The sequence below is a fragment of the Microtus oregoni genome, unplaced genomic scaffold (genome assembly GCF_018167655.1).
Source record: "Microtus oregoni isolate MIOR12 unplaced genomic scaffold, Mior012 000328F_ref0000433, whole genome shotgun sequence".
NCBI lineage: Eukaryota > Metazoa > Chordata > Mammalia > Rodentia > Cricetidae > Microtus > Microtus oregoni.
Genome location: NW_024544977.1, coordinates 1 through 8295, shown reverse-complemented (window position 1 = coordinate 8295; position 8295 = coordinate 1). Strand labels below are relative to the sequence as shown.

The 8295-nt window shown below is 48.4% G+C and overlaps 1 pseudogene; it reads right to left on the bottom strand.

The window, feature by feature from the left end:
• Positions 1 to 921: 921 nt before the first annotated feature.
• LOC121445702 lies at positions 922 to 8003 on the bottom strand (annotated as a pseudogene).
• Positions 8004 to 8295: the final 292 nt, after the last annotated feature.

Below are 8295 nucleotides of genomic sequence, written 5' to 3'. Positions count from 1 at the left end.
TTTTTTTTTTAATTTTATTTATTTATTTATTATGTATACAACATTCTGCCTCCATGTGTGCCCGCATGCCAGAAGAGGGCACCAGATCTCATTACAGATGGTTGTGAGCCACCATGTGGTTGCTGGGAATTGAACTCAGGACCTCTGGTAGAGCAGCCAATGCTCTTAACCATTGCGCCATCCCTCCAGCCCATCAGGCAGTTCTTATCAAGGAGGTTCAGTACAGGACGCAGCAGCTTCCCTGCTCCTGGCCTCTTACCGCACTCATCTCTGTCCAGGCTCTGGAAGAGCACATCACTCCAAGGACCCGGGCTTGTTCCCACAGCCTCTTCAGGGCCACCTTCTTGGGCCTTGAGTTGTCCATGATTTCCGTGGGACAGTGATTATGGGAACACCAGACCCCCTACGTCTAGGAAATAATTTCTAGATTCTGATTTTAAGAAGCCACAAAAACTAACTTGGAGTTTGTTGTTGTGTGGTTCTGTGGAGTTCTTACGTATGTAACTTGTACACCACACTTCTAAGATTCCAGGGGACCAGAACAGACCATGTAAACAGAAACTTCACACAAACACACCTGTGATCCCAGCACTTGGGAAACTGAGGCAGAAGGATCATACATGAGGTCAGCCTGTTCATAGCAAGATCCTGGCTCAAAACAGAAACCTCAAAAAGATGGCACAGAGAGTCCAATCTCTTTCTTGCCCCAAATGTCCTGATATCACAATCACATGGACAGACACTGTTGCCAGGTTCCACAGCAAGAGCTCCCCCCAGAGTAGGTTCCCAATGACTGCTCTTCACAGCCACCTGCCCAATGCCCACAGATCCCTCTACTGCTGACACCCGGTCTCTACTGGTGGGGACCCACAAGTGAAGGTTAGCTGAAAGCAGCTTTATGGAAAACACAAGCTGGAGACCTACATTTCAGGGTCTTTATTCTTGTGAAGACAGGAAGATCTGGGGAGGGCGCAGAAGAGAGCTGGTGCAAGGCTAAGGCTGTGCACATCTGCCACCTCAGAAATCAGAAGCAATGGAGCCCACAGGCACTTGCTTGAGCAACGTGAGATGACCCTCCCTCCCCACCAAATAGACACAACACAAGCTAAAGCTAGATATAAATAAGGGACAGCTAATTAGTGAGTCCCTGAATGGTCTAGAGGGTTTCAGACCAACCAGGCTGCTGCAGTTCTGTCTCTTAATGGGTTTTTCTTTTCTTTTTGATTTTTTTGAGACAGTGTTTTTTTTGCCTGTGTAGCCCTGGCTGTCCTGGAACTCACTCTGTAGATCAGGCTGGTCTTGAACTAACAGAGATCCTCTGGTCTTTGCCTCCCAAGTGCTGGGATTAAAGGCATGCGCTACCACTTGCCCGGCTTCCTAATGGGTTTTTCAAATGCCAAGGCCAAAGATGGGGTCCAAGCAGACAAGACCAGGCACGCTCAGGGTGGTATGGTCCCAGACAAGACAGAGATAATCAATGGTATGCGTGAACATAAACATTATTAATCCTTTCCCAGGCTGGAATAGTCTTTGAACATGATCCTGCTAGAAGGCGAAATCCTGATGTGTCAGTCACGACAACTCAAGAAGTTCCTCAGCGGCCTGATTATTTTTCATCCACAAAAATGACCTGACCCAGTCACTTCTAATTACAAAATACACTCAGGAAAAAAATGGCGCTGGCAGTAGCCTCCAGGTACCTAGAAGAAAGTGTTGGCAGCAAAGGTTTGCCCAAGTCAGGCACAAGGTGTCTGTTCACAAGTTGGTGGACCCATGGCAGTGTGTCCTGCCTCAACAGAGGAGTCAATCAGAGCACACCCAGACTTACAGAACCATCTGGAGGCTTTCTGGATGCCAGAGCGACTTCTTCAACATAAAGTCTCATGATTATAATGGCAGAGAAACTAACAGAGCACATCCAACCCTCTAACACTCGACTGCACGATTAGGAGATTCCGTGGCATCCGAGGACCAGGCATTTGAGTCCACCTCACCTAAGTGGTAAGGTCCAGGTGGTTCAAAGTAAGCCTCTCCCACTCGTGTCCATCCAGCCTGCTCCAGACCCGGGCACCCGTGCACCGAGCCTGAGGACTGCTGGGTCAGCCTGCTGCCCATTTCTTGGCACATTTTTGTGGTCCTGGATTCCCCAATTTTATCTCAACTGCAATGGTCAGGTCCTTGATGAACTGAGAGGGTTGTGCTCTTCTGGTCTGGTGACGAGGCACAGCTTTCCTCGCTGCTCTACAGCCCGTCAGGAAACACTTCACTCAGCTAGACGGCCAGTCGGAAAGCAGTCCAGGACAAGTTTCAGATCAAATAGCTTCAGAGAAAACCCTGAACGCTGGGTGTGCTGACACAGAACGGTAATGCCACACTTGGATGATGGAGACCATGTCTTAGAGGAAAAACGAAAAATGGAATCTTGAGCTATTTACTCTGCAGCACGTTGTCCAGTCTCATGAACCTCACTGGACACGAGGGCGCTGTTCACAGTCACAAAGCCCCACCAACCTGCTGACTCCGAGCTCAAGGACAAGGCTTGCAGGCAGAAAGCCTCCGTCTATACTGAGGCTTTACTTTTCCTCCTGTAGAATCTGTACCCTTGGGAAGCATGTTCAAACTCTCTTTCTCCAATTTTCTCCGATGCTCCAGGAAGTTTAAAATTATAAGCTGTGGTGATGTAAGGGATTGTCCCTTCAAGCCCAGGCTGAAACGGAAACACAAAGAAGCAGCACTGAGACCTGTCCAGACAGCCTCAAGGAGCAGAAGGCAGCTGGGCAGCAGGGCTGTGGGGCTCCAGACACTTAGGATGATCCTCAAAGGGATTTTACTTCTTTTATTTTTAAAAATTTTTCGAGACAGAGTTTCACAGTAACTTTGGAGCCTGTCCTAGAACTAGTTCTTGTAGACTAGGCTGGCTTGAATGCACAGAGATCCATCTGAGTGCTGGGATTAAAGGTGTGTGCTACCACTCCCCAGCTGGGCTTTTTATTTTCTTAAATTTATATATATTAGGTGAAAAAAAAAAAAAAGACTGTCCCTAGGAGGGCAGTCCTAAGAGGGCAGTCCTAAGAGGGCAGTCCTAAGAGGGCAGTCCTAAGAGGGCAGTCCTAAGAGGGCAGTCCTAGGAGGGCAGTCCTAAGAGGGCAGTCCTAAGAGGGCAGTCCTAGGAGGGCATCTTATGCTCTCCACATCCTCCCCTATTATTGGCTCTACACTGGGATCCTGACTTGAACCTTCTGAGGCATCCAATATCCCATCTTATGTCATTCAAACCACAAAATACAGTGTCTGTCTTCCAGATAAAGCACCTGCTGCATTGACTGCCAACTTCAGTTCATTTCCGCCTGCCCGGGTTTCCCCGCAGGACTCTCCCATGTGGGCTCACCTGGTTCTTGATAATACAGTGTGGAATGGAAATGGAACCAATCAGCAGACAATTCACAGCTTTCAGCTCTTCTGGAGGCAGAGGGGTGATGATGTGGTACATCCGCTGCTCCATGTCAATGCCTCTGCAGATGCCTGTAGACACAGAGCAGCATCAGCCACACTGCAGGAGTCTCACAGCTCAAGCCCCAGGAAGCAAAGCTTGACCCTGACATTAAGAGCTTTATGTGGGGCTGAAGAGACAGCTCAGCAGGAAAGAACACCTGTTGCTCTTGCGAAGGACCCAGGTGCCTTTCCCAGAATCCATCAAGTGACTCACAATTCCACTCTATGGGATCTGACGCCCCCTTCTGGCCTCTGAGAGCACCAGGCCGGTGGTGCAGACAGATGCACATGGAATAAATTAAGGTGTTTTAATTTCTAGCACTTTGCTTTCAGAATACAAAGAGCAATTGAAGGTTACTGAGATCGCTCAGCAGGCTTAAGGGTGGTTGCTACTCTTCCACAGGACCCAAGTTCAGTTCCCAGCACCAACTTAAAGGCAGCTGTACCTCAGCTCCAGGAACCCAGCACCCAACATCTCTGGTCTCCAGGGACATCTGCACTCATGTGCATATATCCACATAATCTACATACCTATGTCTCCTGGAGTGAGTGACCATGCCCAGCTAAAATAAAATAAATTTTAAGAGAGTACAAAGAATCTGAACATCCGCCTGTTGAGTTGTGAGGAACCAAAGAAGGCTAACAGAAGACCTTGGGTAGCTCTGATGCAGGCAGCGTGTCAATGCTGAGGCGTACACACAGAAAAGACATTCATCTCCCTAGCGAGAGGAGTTTCTCGATTCCGTGTACAGGCCAATACCAGTTGTGTACAGTGAAGAAGACAGTATTCACTCTCAACTCACCAAAGCCCAAACAGTCACATATGGGGGTCTGGGCAAGCAGGATGGGACCCCGAGTGTATCCTTTCATGTCCTCCAGGATCCTGCAAAGCCCAACCCAGCTGGCATTTATGGCGTACAGAATGTGGGCAGGGGCAACATCAGCATGAGTGATCCGGACAGCAACTGCATTGAAGGGGACCTAGAGAATAAACCACAAATGCTCATCTCTCCCTGACAGACTTCTACCTCAGGTCTACGTAGCTAGGTTGCCTCAAAGTAGAGATCCAACAGGCCACCACATAAAGCTTCACCTTATTTTATTTTGAGAAAAAGGGTTTCTCATCGAACCTAAAGCTTGCTGATTTGGCTAGATTGACTGGCCACCAAGTCCAGGGATCCTCTTGTCTATAGTCCCCCAGTGCTGGGATTACAGGGCTTGGGCCATCATACCCAGACAAAAATCTGGATTGTGAAAAGATAAATCAGGATGGCTTGGTTGATGGAAGTCCTGGCCCAAAATGCAGATCCCTAGCACAGCCAAAGATGGGGTGGCCAATGCTTATTCTCACAGCATATGGCAAGCAGAGGCAGGAGGGCGAGAAGGTCAAGGAGACTGGGTGACATAGTTCCCTCCTTCCCGTCCCTCTATCCATGTGATCTTCATTCCTGTCTCCCCTCAACTTGAAAACAAAGCCAAACCAGGAGACAAGAGCACAAGCATTAGCGTCAACTTGTAGGATTCCAGGGCATTTCTTTATAGACTGATGAAAGGAAAGTTGTTCAGGCAGCAGCCTAGAAAGTCACGGATCTATGGCTATGTAAAGTGAGGATGGTAAGTCAAGAGATTCCAGCGAGCTAAGGCTGCAGCTGATCGGACGTCACAGTAGGTGTTGGCAGCAACCGGGAAAATGACAGTCCGGTTTGCCATCCCAGTCTCAGCTCAGCTTTTCTTCTGGGTCTTTGGAGTTTTTACCAGCTGTGTTTTGTTGAATAGGAATTTGCTTTCTTTTAAAAACAATCCCACTGCACTGGGTCGTGGTGGTGCACACCTTTGATCCCAGCACTTAGAAGGCAGAGACAGTCAGATCTCTGAGTTTGAGGTTAGACTGGTCTACAGAATTCCAGGACAGCCGATACACAGAGAAACCCTGTCTTGAAAAACGAAAAAAACTCACATAATTCCCAGCTTGCTTGAGCCTCCTACTATGAATCAAGATGTGAGGCATCAGTTGCTCCTCCCACCAATGCCTTTGTCCCAACATCCTAGACCATAAGCCTCTGAAACACTAAGCCCAGTTTACACACACACACACACACACACACTGCCTTTCTTTTTTTTTCAAGACAGGGTTTCTCTGTGTAGCTTTGGAGCCTGTCCTAGCACTCACTCTGTAGACCAGGCTGGCCTCGAACTCACAGAGATCCGCCTGCCTCTGCCGCCAAAGTGCTTGGATTAAAGGCGTGCACCACCACTGCTGGCTAACCTCTTTCTTTTTTTTTTTTTTTTTTCGAGACAGGGTTTCTCTGTGGTTTTGGAGCCTGTCCTGGAACTAGCTCTTGTAGACCAGGCTGGTCTCGAACTCACACAGATCCGCCTGCCTCTGCCTCCCGAGTGCTGGGATTAAAGGCGTGCGCCACCACCGCCCGGCCTAACCTCTTTCTTTTATAAGTTGCTTTGGGTTCTTTCCTGCTGCTCTTCTGAAGAGGTAGGATGGTCTTTACCTCTTCTACCTCTTCCTCTCTCCATTCCCTGTATCTCAATAAAACTCCCACATAAGCTCTAAAAAAAAAAAAGCTGTCTTGGTCATGGTGTTGTCAGAGCAAAATCACTGAGAGTGTGAGTGTGTGTGCACATACACGAAGGATGTGTACGAGTGCACATGCCTATGAAGCCTGGGCTGAGCGTCAACACAGTCCTGTGCAATAATCCTTCTGTACACTGTAAAGATGTGTTGATCTCATTGTTACAAGCCAGAAGCGGAAGAAACAACGTGGGAGGGTCACAGAGGAAGTGAACGAGCCTCAGGGTAGCACAGAGATTAAAAAACAAACACCGGGTTAATTTAAGTTGTAAACCAGCTGGAGACAAGCCTAAGCTATTGGTGAGTATTTATAATTAATAGTGAGTCTGTGTTGGGACCCACAGCAAACGAGCACGGCTACACGGTCCCCACAGAGCTCTCCAGCATCCTGAGACGTCAGGCACCGCCACTGTGCAGGTGGAAAGTGCAAACGTGAGGTGGCACCAGGTCAGCTGACATCAAACCACAATCCACACCACACACTAAGCTTGCCAGCCAAGGACCAAACGTCAGCTCTCCATCTTCTCTCAGGTAACCCAGCCTCATCATTCCTTAGTTTTCCCATCTGAAAAATGGGGATAATATCAGAACCTAATCACAGGGCTGTTTTGAGAATTAGGGAAGCAATATGCAGGAGGAGGCAGAGCAGCCAGGACACCAGAGCCTCAAGCACCTTATCAGTAAAGAGACCATTTCTCCCGCCAACTCTGATTACCTGATAGGGCGTCAGGCTGTGCAAAGGACTAAGCTGCCCTGGCACAGGAGGCATCAGCTGGCTAAGGTAGCCCAACACCGCCAGATCTCGAAAAATTTTATTGTATTTGGCCCTGAAAAGTAGAGCACAACAAGGTAAATAGAGAATATACCACGCCCACTTGGGGACAGAAGGGAACAGCATCTCAATCATTAGGTAGCACACTAGACCTTGCTCTTTCAAGATATTCCTACCCTAGGGCTGGAGATGTTGTTACTGCCAGCACGTACCCTGGTCTAATGGCCAATAAGACACTCTCCCCCCGCCCCTGTCCCCCTCAAGGTCTCCACCCACAACCCTCTCTTGACACAGTCCTCCAGGAAACCCAAAGACTCTTCAGCACCGAGCCTCTGGCCACCGGCATGGGAAGCTCCATCTCCATGCTCCTAACAGGAATCATTCTCCTTTAAATGTACATCAGTGGTACCCCTGAAAAGTCTTGAAAAGTCTTAAGAGGATTCTCTTTTTTTTGTTTACAGGGCTTCACAGTAGACTGGCCTTGAACTCATGATGTCCCACTCGGCCTCTGAGGTGCCAGAATGACAGACAAGAGTCACCATGACCCGCTCTCTAAACAAGTGAGCATGCCATGCCCGGCCCACTATAGGAAGCTTCATTCCTTTTTTTTTTTTTTTTTTTTAATGGTTTTCGAGACAGGGTTTCTCTGTGGCTTTGGAGCTGGTCTACTAACTCTTATAGACCAGGCTGGTCTCAAACTCACAGAGATCCGCCTGCCTCTGCCTCTTGAGTGCCGGGATTAAAGACGTGCACCACCACTGCCCGGTTAAACTTCATTCTTTACCCAAGTGACACTTTACTTACCTATTTTTCTCATTTTTACTACACGGAAATTCTGAGTAAACAAGCATCAGCTTATGTCCAGGGAAGACCGGAACTGGACCGGAGTCTTTCTCTTCTTCAGTAAAATCCAAACTGTCTCCAAATTCTTCAATTTCAAACCCTCGACGTTTCCTGATCTTGCTTTTTGTATACAGGCCGTCTGTGAGCTCTACATACTCTGAGGTCAGAGAGGGCATGGGTAGGACCCCGGGGAGAATACAACTGAATGACGTAGTTGGGAGACAACAGCCGGACCAGGTCAACAAGCAGCAGCAGTCCATCATCTGCGATGGAAGAGAGAGCAGAGCATGGCGTAGTAAGCACCAAAGGCATGGGTCTGGTGTGGTGTGGCACGCGGGAGGCAGAGGCAGGCAGATCTCGGTGAGCTCGAGGTCTAACAGAGCGAGTTCCAGGACAGCCAGGATTGTTACATAGGGAAACTTTGCCTCTGAAAAAAACAAAAAAAAAAACACACAAAAAGAAAATCAAGAAAGACATGGCCAGGCAGCGTGTGCACACCTGAGAAGATCTGACACCCATTTCTGGCTTCCAAGGGCACTGTGCACAATGTCTGGACAAAACAGTCAAGCAAAAATCAGTCAACTGATTAAAAAATAATCAACAA